The sequence below is a fragment of the Mercenaria mercenaria genome, chromosome 3, assembly GCF_021730395.1.
Source record: "Mercenaria mercenaria strain notata chromosome 3, MADL_Memer_1, whole genome shotgun sequence".
NCBI lineage: Eukaryota > Metazoa > Mollusca > Bivalvia > Venerida > Veneridae > Mercenaria > Mercenaria mercenaria.
In genome coordinates, this window is record NC_069363.1 from 66,380,142 (window position 1) to 66,392,904 (window position 12,763).

General features: G+C 37.6%; 1 long non-coding RNA gene across 8 annotated transcripts in view; it reads right to left on the bottom strand.

The window, feature by feature from the left end:
• LOC123524500 (uncharacterized) overlaps positions 1–12,158 on the bottom strand; it is a 47,163-nt gene extending 35,005 nt beyond the window's left edge. For 5 of the 8 annotated variants that reach the window (XR_008370268.1, XR_008370261.1, XR_008370266.1 and 2 more), the window contains exons 1-4: positions 12,044–12,158; positions 7,372–7,455; positions 3,933–4,017; positions 242–2,745 (exon numbers count right to left, since the gene is read on the bottom strand). This is a non-coding gene — a long non-coding RNA (uncharacterized LOC123524500). The remainder of the gene's footprint in view (positions 1–241; positions 2,746–3,932; positions 4,018–7,371; positions 7,456–12,043) is intronic. The other 3 variants (XR_008370264.1, XR_008370263.1, XR_008370265.1) reach the window with 3 other exon arrangements.
• Positions 12,159–12,763: the final 605 nt, after the last annotated feature.

Here is a 12,763-nt window from a genome sequence, read left to right on the forward strand (position 1 = left end):
CCCACAAATACAACAACAAACACCCCCACAAATACAACCACAAACACCGCCACAAATACAACCACAAACACTGCCACAAATACAACCACAAACACCCCCACAAATACAACCACAAACACCACCACAAATACAACCACAAACACCCCCACAAATACAACCTGACAATACAGCAAACACCGAACACAAATCATTATGAAATGAAAACATACAAGGTAGAGGCACCTATTAACCATATTCCTACCTGAATTCATTTACAGGTCTTGGAGCTAAGCATATGTCACGTGATCATTTGCAGAATTTCTCTCACGGCTGATTGTAGACGTCGACGTTGGTCATCCATTTATATCAATGGCTAGATGTAGATTGTTTCCATGGTAACCCTCTTGTGTATATAGATACAGAAATGCATGTGTAAAAACAGAAACAAATATATCAAAGTGTCGCTACAAGAAATGAAAAGTAAACATACACAACCTATATGCTCTAAAATTTGCTGTATAACTTTTTACATCTGAACGTCCGTCATCCATTATACCATTGTGGGGATGTAGATACAAGTTTCCATGGTAACCCTGTTGTGTATATAGATACAGAAAGGCATGTGTAAAACGAGAAATAAATAAATCAAAGTGTTGCCACAAGAAATGAAAAAGTAAACATACACACCCTACTGTCTGAAATCTGCTGTATAACTTTGTACAGGTTGGCTATTACACTACTGCAGCTTCATTGCTTCTATGTAGAGGTACGTTTCCATGGTAACCCTGTTGTGTGTATAGATACAACAAGAGCTGTCTCCATAGGATGACACATGCCCCCAATGGCACTTTGAATGAATAGTTATGGCCGATGTTAGAGTTTAGGACCTTTGACCTACGGACCTGGGTCTTGCGCGCGACACGTCGTCTTACTGTGGTACACATTCATGCCAAGTTATTTGAAAATCCATCCATCGATGACAAAGATATGGACCGGACACGAAAATTGAGGACAGACTGACAGACAGACTGACAGACCGACAGACAGTTCAAAAACTATATGCCTCCCTTCGGGGGCATAAAAATGCATGTGTAAAACAAGAAATAAACTAGAGCTATCATTAAAGGTGATGAATGTACCCCCCGCATGCACTGACACAGTACATTGCAATTTGATGCACACAAGATTGCATAATTATGTGGACTGTATATATATATAGACTGTATGTATACAGTATAGTAACAAAAAACAAAGTCCCATAACTATGCAGAATATTTATCTAAAAGAATGTAACATGCACCATGCACAACTAGGGTTCAGGTACTGATCACTTGTGTGAAGTTTCATTAAATTGTGTGCAAGGGTTTGGTAGATTAGGCATGCACAAGATTGCATATGCAGACTGTATGTACATAGTATGTTAACAAGAAACAAAGTCCCATAACTCTGCAATTTTTGTCACTGAAAGAACCTAACATGCCCCGTGCACAACTACTGTTGTTACTGATCACTTGTGTGAAGTTTCATTAAATTGTGTCAAGGAGATGAGGAGAGATGGTGCGCACAACATTGTGTCTATATATATAGTATAGTAACAAAAAAACAAAGTCCCATAACTCTGCAAATTTTTTTTCTAAAAGAACCTAACATGCCCCATGCACAACTACTGTTGGTACTGATCACTTGTGTGAAGTTTCGTTAAATTGTGTCAAGGGGATGAGGAGAGATGGTGCGCACAAGATTGTGTCTATGTATATAGTATAGTAACAAAAAAAACAAAGTCCCATAACTCTGCAAATTTTTTTTCTAAAAGAACCTAACATGCCCCATGCACAACTTCTGTTGGTACTGATCACTTGTGTGAAGTTTCATTAAATTGTGTCAAGGGGATGAGGAGAGATGGTGCGCACAAGATTGTGTCTATGTATATAGTATAGTAACAAAAAACAAAGTCCCATAACTCTGCAAATTTTTTTTCTAAAAGAACCTAACATGCCCCATGCACAACTACTGTTGGTACTGATCCCTTGTGTGAAGTTTCATTGAATTCTGTCAAGGGGATAAGGAGAGATGGTGCGCACAAGATTGCGTCTACGGACAGACGGACAGACAACCTGAAACCAGTATACCCCCCCCCCTTACAACTTTGTTGTTGGGGGGTACAATAAATCAGTGTTGCCACAAGAAATGAAAAAGTAAACATACACACCCTACTGTCTGAAATCTGCTGTATAACTTTGTACAGGTTGGCTATTACTCTACTGCAGCTTCATTGCTTCTATGTAGAGGTACGTTTCCATGGTAACCCTGTTGTGTGTATAGATACAACAAGAGCTGTCTCCATAGGTTGACACATGCCCCCGATGGCACTTTGAATGAATAGTTATGGCCGATGTTAGAGTTTAGGACCTTTGACCTACGGACCTGGGTCTTGCGTGCGACACGTCGTCTTACTGTGGTACACATTCATGCCAAGTTATTTGAAAATCCATCCATCGATGACAAAGATATGGACCGGACACAAAAATTGCGGACAGACTGACCGACAGACCGACAGACGGTTCAAAAACTATATGCCTCCCTTCAGGGGCATAAAAATGCATGTGTAAGACGAGAAATAAATAAATCAAAGTGTTGCCACAAGAAATGAAAAAGTAAACATACACACCCTACTGTCTGAAATCTGCTATATAACTTTGTACAGGTTGGCTATTACACTACTGCAGCTTCATTGCTTCTATGTAGAGGTATGTTTCCATGGTAACCCTGTTGTGTGTATAGATACAACTAGAGCTATCACTAAAGGTGATGAATGTACCCCCCACATGCACTGACACAGTACATTGCAATTTGACGCACACAAGATTGCATAATTATGTGGACTGTATGTATATAGACTGTATGTATACAGAATAGTAACAAAAAACAAAGTCCCATAACTATGCAGAATATTTATCTAAAAGAACGTAACATGCACCATGCACAACTAGGGTTGGTACTGATCACTTGTGTGAAGTTTCATTAAATTGTGTGCAAGGGTTCGGAAGATTAGGCGCACACAAGACTGCATATGCAGACTGTAAGTACATAGTATGCTAACAAGAAACAAAGTCCCATAACTCTGCAATTTTTGTTGTTGAAAGAACCTAACATGCCCCATGCACAACTACTGTTGTTACTGATCACTTATGTGAAGTTTCATTAAATTGTGTCAAGGGGATGAGGAGAGATGGTGCACACAAGATTGTGTCTATGTATATAGTAAAGTAACAAAAAACAAAGTCCCGTAACTCTGCGATTTTTTTTTCTGAAAGACCCTAACATGACCCATGCACAACTACTGTTGTTACTGATCACTTGTGTGAAGTTTCATTAAACTGTGTCAATGGGATGAGGAGAGATGGTGCGCACAAGATTGTGTCTACGGACAGACGAACGGACAGACAGATGGACAGACAGACAACCTGAAACCAGTATACACCTCCTTACAACTTTGTTGTCAGGGGGTACAAAAATGCATGTGTAAAAAGATAAACAAACATATCAAAGTGTTGTCACAAAGAATGAAAAAGTAAACATACACACTATATACATTTAAACATCGGTCATCCATTATACCATTGTAAATATGTAGAGGTACGTTTAGATGTGAATGTAAGTTTCCATGGTAACCCTGTTGTGTGTAAAGATACAAAAAGGTATGTGTACAAACAGAAAAAATATATCAAAGTATTGCCACAAGAAAGAAAAATACATACAAACTTTATACACTTAAAATCTGCTGTATAACCGTCGGTCATTCATTTATTTATTGCCTAGATGTAGCTGTATGTTTCAATAGAAACCCTGTTGAGTGTTTAAGACACAGGACGGCATTTTTAAGAACTGTGACAAAAATTTTCTAGTGGGACCTATAGAAATTCCAGAAAAAGAAATTTTGAAAACATACACACCATTTATGGTTCAGACCTGTCAGTACCTTCGTCCACCATCGTCCATGATGTATGGCATCTCTGCCGTTGAACATTAAATCACAACCTAAAATGCACGAAGAAAGAAAACATAATTTTGTTAAACGTAAATGTCTCACTTGGCAATAAAACTGTTTTGCAAAACATGTTTTCATTGCATGAGACGAATGACTGAAAATCAGTGAACGATATTTCAGCCAAGCTTCAAAATGAGTGTACATAAAAGCTGTCCAAAAGACAGCGTACTCGACTATTCAGCAACTAAAGTCAAACAAGGGCTATAATTTGGCAAGACTGACATAACTGAGTCATTTTATTATGATATATTACAAACTGATGTTTTATTATGACAACTACTAGCATGCAAAACTTCAAACAAAATTTCTAAGAGAAATAAAGGATATAATGTGAATTAATTTCACCAAAGAGCTCTTTAACCTTGTATTTTTTTATGAAAATGCCTTATGTGCAGTTTCAATCGTTACTGAGATACAACTTAATACGCGAAACTTTCTAGGTCGAAAACAGACCATAATTTAAACACAGTTCAACAAAGAGTTATCTAACTTGGCAATTCAAGTAGGTTTGAGGACTGGGAAGCATGATTTGAAGTTTCAATCCAATACATGTATTTGTTACCGAAATAGTGATAGTTGCATGCAAAACTTCATCGAATTTTCTAAGTCAAAAAAAGTGATATTTTGAACTAAAATCAAGCAAGAGTAATCTAACTTGCTTACTGCAATAGATTTATGACTGAAAAGTACTGTGTGAAGTTTCAGTCCATTACATATGTTACTGAGATACAGCTGCAAACTTTAACCCAGTGTTTTAAATAAACAAGAGCTGTCGGAGGACAGCAACGCTGGACTATTCAACAGCCTTATCAACTGAATGAATACAAAATTAGAAAACGAGGCATAATTTAGTAAAGCAAAGCAGGGTTATGGAACCTGTATAGTGCTTATCAGCTCATGACAGTAAACAAGTGTGTGAAGTTTCAATCCATTTCCATTAGCGGATACTGGGATACTAGCTTACACATAAAAATTTAACCAAAAACTCCTAAGTTGAAAAAGCGCCATAATTTTGTAAAATGCAAAGTAGAGTTATTGATTATTTGCATTGCATGTGTCATCGTGACAGTGAACAAGTGTGTGAAGTTTCAATCCTTCCGAAATAGTGGAAACTGAGAACCAGCTTACATACAAAAAACTTAACCAAAAAAAGTCGAAAAAGGGGCATCATTTTGAAAAGAAAAAATGAATAGAAAAATGGGACCTGCTTTGTGCATGTCATATCATGACAGTAAACAAGTGTGTGAAGTTTCGATCCATTCTCATTAGCACGTACTGAGATACCAGCTTACATACAAAACCTTAACCGAAAATTTCTAAGTCGAAAAAGGGGCATAATTTTGTAAAACAGCAAAATAGAGTTATGGAACCTGTGCAATATATGTCAGTTTATCACAGTGAATAAGTGTGTGAAGTTTCAATCCATTCCCACTAGTGGTTACTGAGATACCAGCTTACATACAAAACCGTAACCAAATCGGGACGCCAACGCACTGGCGAGTCCAATAGCTGTACTATTCTATGAATAGAAGATCTAACAAGAGCTGTCACAGGAGACAGCGCGCTCAACTATTTTGATGCTGGCTAGTGGAACTGGGCACATCTGAGGAAACTAGAGCTGTAACTGGAGTGTTTAATGACTCCAGTTGTGGATGAAGATATTGCACAACAGCCTGAGTCTATATCAAAAATATCAACTTAAAGTAATAAGAGAGGTAAAGATAAAATGTATCAAAACACTATATAAGTATATCCTAAGCAAAAAGGGACATAAATCATTAAATATTGGTGCCAGAGTTATGCAGCTTGTGTCATATAGTGTGGGTGATGACGTTGAACAACTATTTTAAGTTTGAATCAAATCCATTCAGTAATAACAGAGACAGAGTGAAAGTGCATCAAAACTTTAACCTAAAATTCTAAGTAAAAAGGGGGAACAATTAATGAAAAATTGGTGCCAGAGTTATGCACCTTGCGTCATATGGTGTGAGTGATGATGTTGAACAACTATTTTAAATTTGAATCAAATCGATTCAGTAATAACAGAGACAGAGTGAAAGTGCATCAAAACTTTAACCTAAAATTCTAAGTAAAAAGGGTAAATAATTCATGAAATATTGGTCCCAGAGTTATGCACCTTGTGTCATATGATAAGGGTAATGGTGCTGAACAATTGTTTAAGTTTGAATTATGAGTTATGGCCCTTATGTCAGATGATGTGGATGATGATGAGGAATAAGTATTTCAAGTTTGAATCAAATCCATCAAGTGATTACAGAGATAAATTGAAACAAGGAGCTGCGTTCAATAAACGATTGATGCCCCCGGTGACATCCTTGTCGATAGAAAGCAACCTAAGTCCAAAACGAGGTCAAGGTCAAACTGAGGTCAGGTGATGTTTGAAGATGAAGAATGGTCACAGGTTACATCTGTATTAGTATTAATTCATTCTTGTAAGCGGTATTAATGTTAGACGAAACGGTCCCATTTGGTTAACCAAGAGATGGCCCATATAAAGCAATCTAAGTCCAAAATGAGGTCAAGGTCAAAGTCAAACTGAGGTCAGGTGATGTTTGAAGATGAGGAATGGTCACAGGTTACATCTGTATTAGTATCAATTCATTCTTGTAAGCGGTACTGATGCTAGACGAAACGGTCCCATTTGGTTAACCAAGAGATGGCCCATAGCAAGCAACCCAAGTCCAAAATGAGGTCAAGGTCAAGGTCAAACTGAGGTCAGGTGATGTCTGAAGATGAGAAATGGTCACAGGTTACATCTGTGTTAGTATCAAGTCATTCCAGTAAGGGGTATTGATGCTAGACTAAATGGTCCCATTTGGTTAACCTCGTACGGACGAACGGACGGACGGACAGGACGATCACTATATGCCTCCCACATCAGTAGATGCCGGGGGCATAAAAAGAGAAAGTGTAAAAAAACTTTAACCAAGGTGGGGACGCGGAAAGACACCGACTCCAACGCCGGGTCGAGTAAGATAGCTCTCCTTATACTTCGTATAGTCAAGCTAAAAAGCATGATTTTGATAAACGTAATTACCTCACTTGTCATTTAAGCTGTCAAAGCATCAAGAACAATTTCCATGGCAACATCACTTGTATGAGACAAATGGCTCAAAGTCAATGCAAACGAACATTATTACAGAGAAGTAACTGAACGTGAACCATCCATTTCTATCATTATGTAGATGTAGATGTACATTTCCGATTCCATCATGATGGCATCTGGTAAGTGTATAAATTACAGAAAGACATAGAACAGAAACAAACATATATCATCGTGTTACCTTTAGACATTTCAGACAAAAAGGAAAAAGAAAACATACATGCCCTACATGCTCCAAATTTAAAAAAAACACCTCCATCAATGTTCTGTATGTATTGTCTTCCATCTGTATTACCATGGCAACCTGGAAAATCGCAAAAAAACACCACCTAAATGTCTCGCTAACCTGCATTTGTTAATACTTTGTCATTAATTTATGTCATTTATGATACCCCTCTTAAAAAGGATGGATCAAAGACTCATTCAATTTCTTCACTAACTTACCCCCTGTATAACCAATTCTCACACATAGGTTTGGTGCTAAGTAACCAATGTTGAACAACAACCAGTCCCTTCATCCCATACTAGAAAATTATGATACAGTAGCCAAACAAGTAAACTGTTTGTTCACATAAGATTACTGGATAGGTAGTCAGGCAACTTTGGTCAAATTCCACTCTCAATGGGATCTGAACCAGTGACTGCATGGGGATAGCAACCAGCTAAGTACATTGCCACTTGTTTAACACAGAGTCAAAGGATCTGTGACCCTGCTGTTTGCCAGCCAAGCAAATACTGAGTACTACAATTTCATGGCAGTGGAAAATATTTGAAACGATTTTGTTACTTGATAACTTTTCAGGCCCGGATCCAGAAATATTTGACTGGGGGGGGGAAAGAACTTTACTTATGGGAGGGCTACATCCATGTAAAAATAAGTAAAACCTATATAAATTATATGTGAATGAAGGCAAATAACAAATATTTTATATTCAAAAGATGAACAGGTGATGAGAATGATTACAGTCAATCTTAATTCGTCAATGTCTGAATTACTTCTGGTGTAAACGAAAGAAGAATTGATGCAGATCACTGCTAAGGGTACAATAAATTTGTAAGATTTTGAGTTGATTTGTTGATCATTTCATGACCGAATATTCGAATATTCGTTCGGAAGGTTGATCGAATATTCGAATACCAAAATTGCTATTTGTTGCCATCCCTAATATATATATCATAACATAACATTTACAACTCCCACAAACCCATTACAAATATCTCCTTTTTTATTAATGAACGCGTATTACACCAAGTTTGAATTAATCATAAAAATTCATTTGATAGAATAAATATTATAATATAAAACATGAACTACCTTTAACGCTTATCAAACTGGACACGATTGATTCTGCCTTTGCGGCCAGTGCAAATCATGATCAGCCTGCACACCCATGCAGTCTGCTCAAGATCTGCACTGTTCGCCATTCAGTGAGTATCATTTTGGTATGCACCCCTTTTAAACAGTTAATGGTACTGTCCAAATTGCAACGCCATTTCAGCAATATTTCAGTTATGTAACAGTGGACAGTTAACCTAACCAGTGTTCCTGGATTCTGTACCAGTACAAACCTGTTCTCCACAAGTAACTGCCAACTTCCCCACATGAATTAGAAATAGGGGACGAATGATATCAGACACGTCATTTATCACATCTTCACAGAGAACATATGCCCCAGCCGGGGGATCAAACTCAAAAACCCGAGATCAGTAGATTTGTGCTATGATCCCTGCTATATGTATTGAGCTAAAAAAGTGAGTTTTGGGGAGAAACTGCTTGATTTGAAAGAAACTTTGAGGACAAAGGATGTTACTAAAGTGTCTCAGAGAAAATAGTCAGCATTTTCAGATTAGCATTACAAGGACTTTTTCACTATCTTTTTAGTGTTAATAAAATCATATAATCAGCACAATTACATGTAGAATGTTAGTGTGCACATTTTGATTAACATTTTCTAATCTGAAACCTGCCATGAATATTTGTCAAATTTTCTTTGTGCCTTTGAATTTTGGTGTTTGCAGTACCTGATGTGTATTTTACAGGATTTTCTTCTTCACGGAGCACTGTGGTCAGCATTTGTCTCACGTGAACTGTGGAGACATTGGGATAATGTACCTGAAAGTTCATCACAAATTGCTGGTGTTTTGATATCTACAAGGTGTGAGGCTATTGAACATATTTATGATATTTACATAGTATTTATACGTGTAGATGCATATGTAACTTGCGGGTGCTGACGCTCATCTGATTTTTTTTGTATAATAGAAATATTGTCCTACGAATGATTTTCTAAGTCTAAAAAATGCCATCATTCTTGCAAAAAGCAGGATAGAGTTATGTTTCTTGACGTACAGTGTCCGCTTATGATGGCGAAAAACTGTTGCAAGTTTTAAAGCAATAGCTTTGATAGTTTATGAGAAAAACTGACTTAAACATAATACTCAACCAAGACAACTGATTTTCTAAGTCCAAAAGGGGCAATAATGCTTGCAAAAAGCAGGATGGAGTTATGTTTCTTAATGTACAGGGTCAGCTTATGATGGTGAACAAGTGTTGCAAGTTTCAAAGCAATAGCTTTGACAGTTTAAAAGAAAAGTTGACCTAAACATAAAACTTAACCAAGAAATCTGATATTTTGTAAGTACAAAAGGGGCCATAAATCTTGCAAAAAGCAGGATGGAGTTATGTTTCTTGCTTTACAGTGTCAGCTTATGATGGTGAACAAGTGTTGCAAGTTTCAAAGCAATAGCTTTGATAGTTTAGAAGAAAAGCTGACCTAAACATAAAACTTAACCAGGCAACGCCGACACCGATGCCGACTCTGATCAAGTGATGACAATAACTCATAATTTTTTTTCAAAAAATCAGATGAGCTAATAAAAAGGTTATTATCTTTGCATCGGGAAATATGCACTCGTTCTTCAGCAGAAGAATATTGCGCTCAAGAACTCATGCATATTTCCCGATACAAAGCTAATAACCTATAAATATTGCGACTTTCAAGCTTTGACAGCGGAGGAATATGGCACACGAATTGCACAATAAATTAGCCAATTAAAACTGGGGCGCTGAGAATGCGTCACGCCTATCAGCCATTAAAAACCTATTCGCTCGGTTTAATTAATCAAAAACTTATGATATGAGGCTGATATTAAAACCTATGATCCCGACTGAAAACACAAGTTTTTGCCATTTGCACAAATATTCTGGGAACCTAGGTTCTCTGAAAAACTTGTGATCTGAAGTGAAAACATAGGTTCTAGGCCTTAAGGGTAGTTGAATGCTATATACGATAGCATATATAGGCTGAGCATCTGGAAGCTGAGACAGAGACCCAGAGTTTGGTAATCTACTGAGATAGTAGGAGAGTTCCAGCTTATAGACGGTTCAGTGTTATTGGCGTAGTACAGCCAAGGCTTCGGGGACATAACTATATGGTAGCTGAATGCTACATATGATAGCATATAGGCGCTGAGCATCCAGGAGTCAGGGCATTCATACAGATCTGAGAGGACAGAGGCCGAGCATCTATGCGATAGGACTCGTATGTTGTTGATTCAAAGACATCGTCTCACGGGAACTTCAACAAAAAGACCAGTCAAGTATAGAGTCTCCAGCCTATAGGAGTTTGAGCTAATTAAAAATTGTTAGTTTGAAACATTTAGTGATTTGCCTGATCCCTGAAACTGTCTAGCTCATAATTGAAATCATTTACAAATCATTGGTACACGAATCATTTAGGCAAGGTAGCCAGAGGAAAATTGTATATACGAGATATTTGGTCTCACCAGCTATACGTTTTAACAAAGGACATTCTACATCGTTTGTTAGCTAGTCTAAGACATAGTCAACTTAGCGATTGGACCCAAACCATTGTTCAAGATACTAAAGGCGTAGGCACTTCCCTGGGTCATATAATCAGTATCCTGACAATTTGGGGGCTCGTCCGGGATCTATATCCAAGGAGGTACAGAGATTAGTGGTTTAGACGTTCTGTTGGTGTACCAAAAGGAACTGTGACTGGGAGTAGCCAGAGCTACATATATTTGAGTTCCAGACAAAGTTTCAACTTAAGGCTTTAAGATGAACTACGATAAATGGGATAAAATGGGCGAACGTATGGGTCTCTCAGGTTCAGAGCTCATAGAGTTTGTGGATAGGAAAGAGAAGGAATATACTGAACGTGAGGAACGTAAGCTGAGACGTGATGAAGACAAGCGTAGGTTTGAGGCTCAAGAAGCTGAAAAGAAAAGATTATATGAGCTCGAACGTTTAAAAGAAGAACAAGTTTTGAAAGAACTGGAGTTGGAAATGATAAAAATTAAGGCAAAAACCGGAGCTTTGGGGGATGATAAAAGCACAGCTCCCTTACAGAAGAAAAAGGGCTGCTGTGTACTCTTGCTGTGTACATACAGCGTATATGATGCGTACATGATGTGTACTGAAATCAAGGGCTTTAAATAGTACGCAGGATATACACTGCACATACACCGATAGTACGTTTGTAGTACACTTTTGACATGCAAATGAGCTCTGCCGCGTACTACTTGCTGCGTACATGCTGTGGACTACATAGTACACAGGATGTACGCTGGAGGAATTTAGTATGTGGGAAATAGTACGCAGCATGTACGCGGCACATACACTTTTCACATGCAAATGAGCCTGCGGTGTACTACCCCTGCGGCGTACATGCTGTGTACTCCTGGCCCGAGTCCTGCGGCGTACATGCTGTGTACTCCTGCTGCATACATGCTGTGTACTCTTGTGGCGAAACTGCTGTGATAATGTAAATTCCTTACCCCACCAACTTTCGTATGCAAATGCTGATCATTTGGACAGAAAAAAACAGAAAAAAGATAAGTGACATGCATCAATAAGTATTTACCCTTACCAAAATAATGTAGATTGATGTTATCAAATAAATTACTATGCTTTTCTTCATCCACTTTTCAATGAAATAAATCAATTTTTTGTAGCATGTAATTTGGTAAACATTTGAAGAAAATGGCGTAACTGCATCAAGGGGAAACAACTTTAATGCAACTAAATATAAGTGTTATGATCTATTATAGACGATGTGTGCGTAGTATGTATTTATTTTGATGAAAATCCATCTGAGAACAATCTAGGAATGGAATTATATAAGCATTTATGCACTTTTAGGTCCGTAAAGAGTAGCGCACCAACAAATTTTGGATTGATTTTTTCAAATGGGGCGAGCGCAATTAGCCAAAAACGTTCTGAAAATATACGAGCGGCAAATCCGATGAACAACTTTTTAATTTGGTGAGGCCTTAATGAGTTAACATAATAAGCATTAAAGCCTTTATAAAACATGGTAGAATGATGTTTTGCTTAAGAGTATTCAAATAACAGTGAGAGCTATTAATTCTTCTCATTCGGGCGCTGTTGAGGCATTATCTTGGTAATTATTTCATGTATTACAAAATGTAATGCAAGGAAGTTCAAATAAGGCTTTTCAATTATACAAGTTAGAAAGCTCAAGGATTAATTCAAAATGAAAAAGAATATATTTTTACACTGCATGCAAGGTGCAGCTCAGAAATCACTAAGATGTAAGCTTCACAAATGAATATTGCAAATAGTTTGG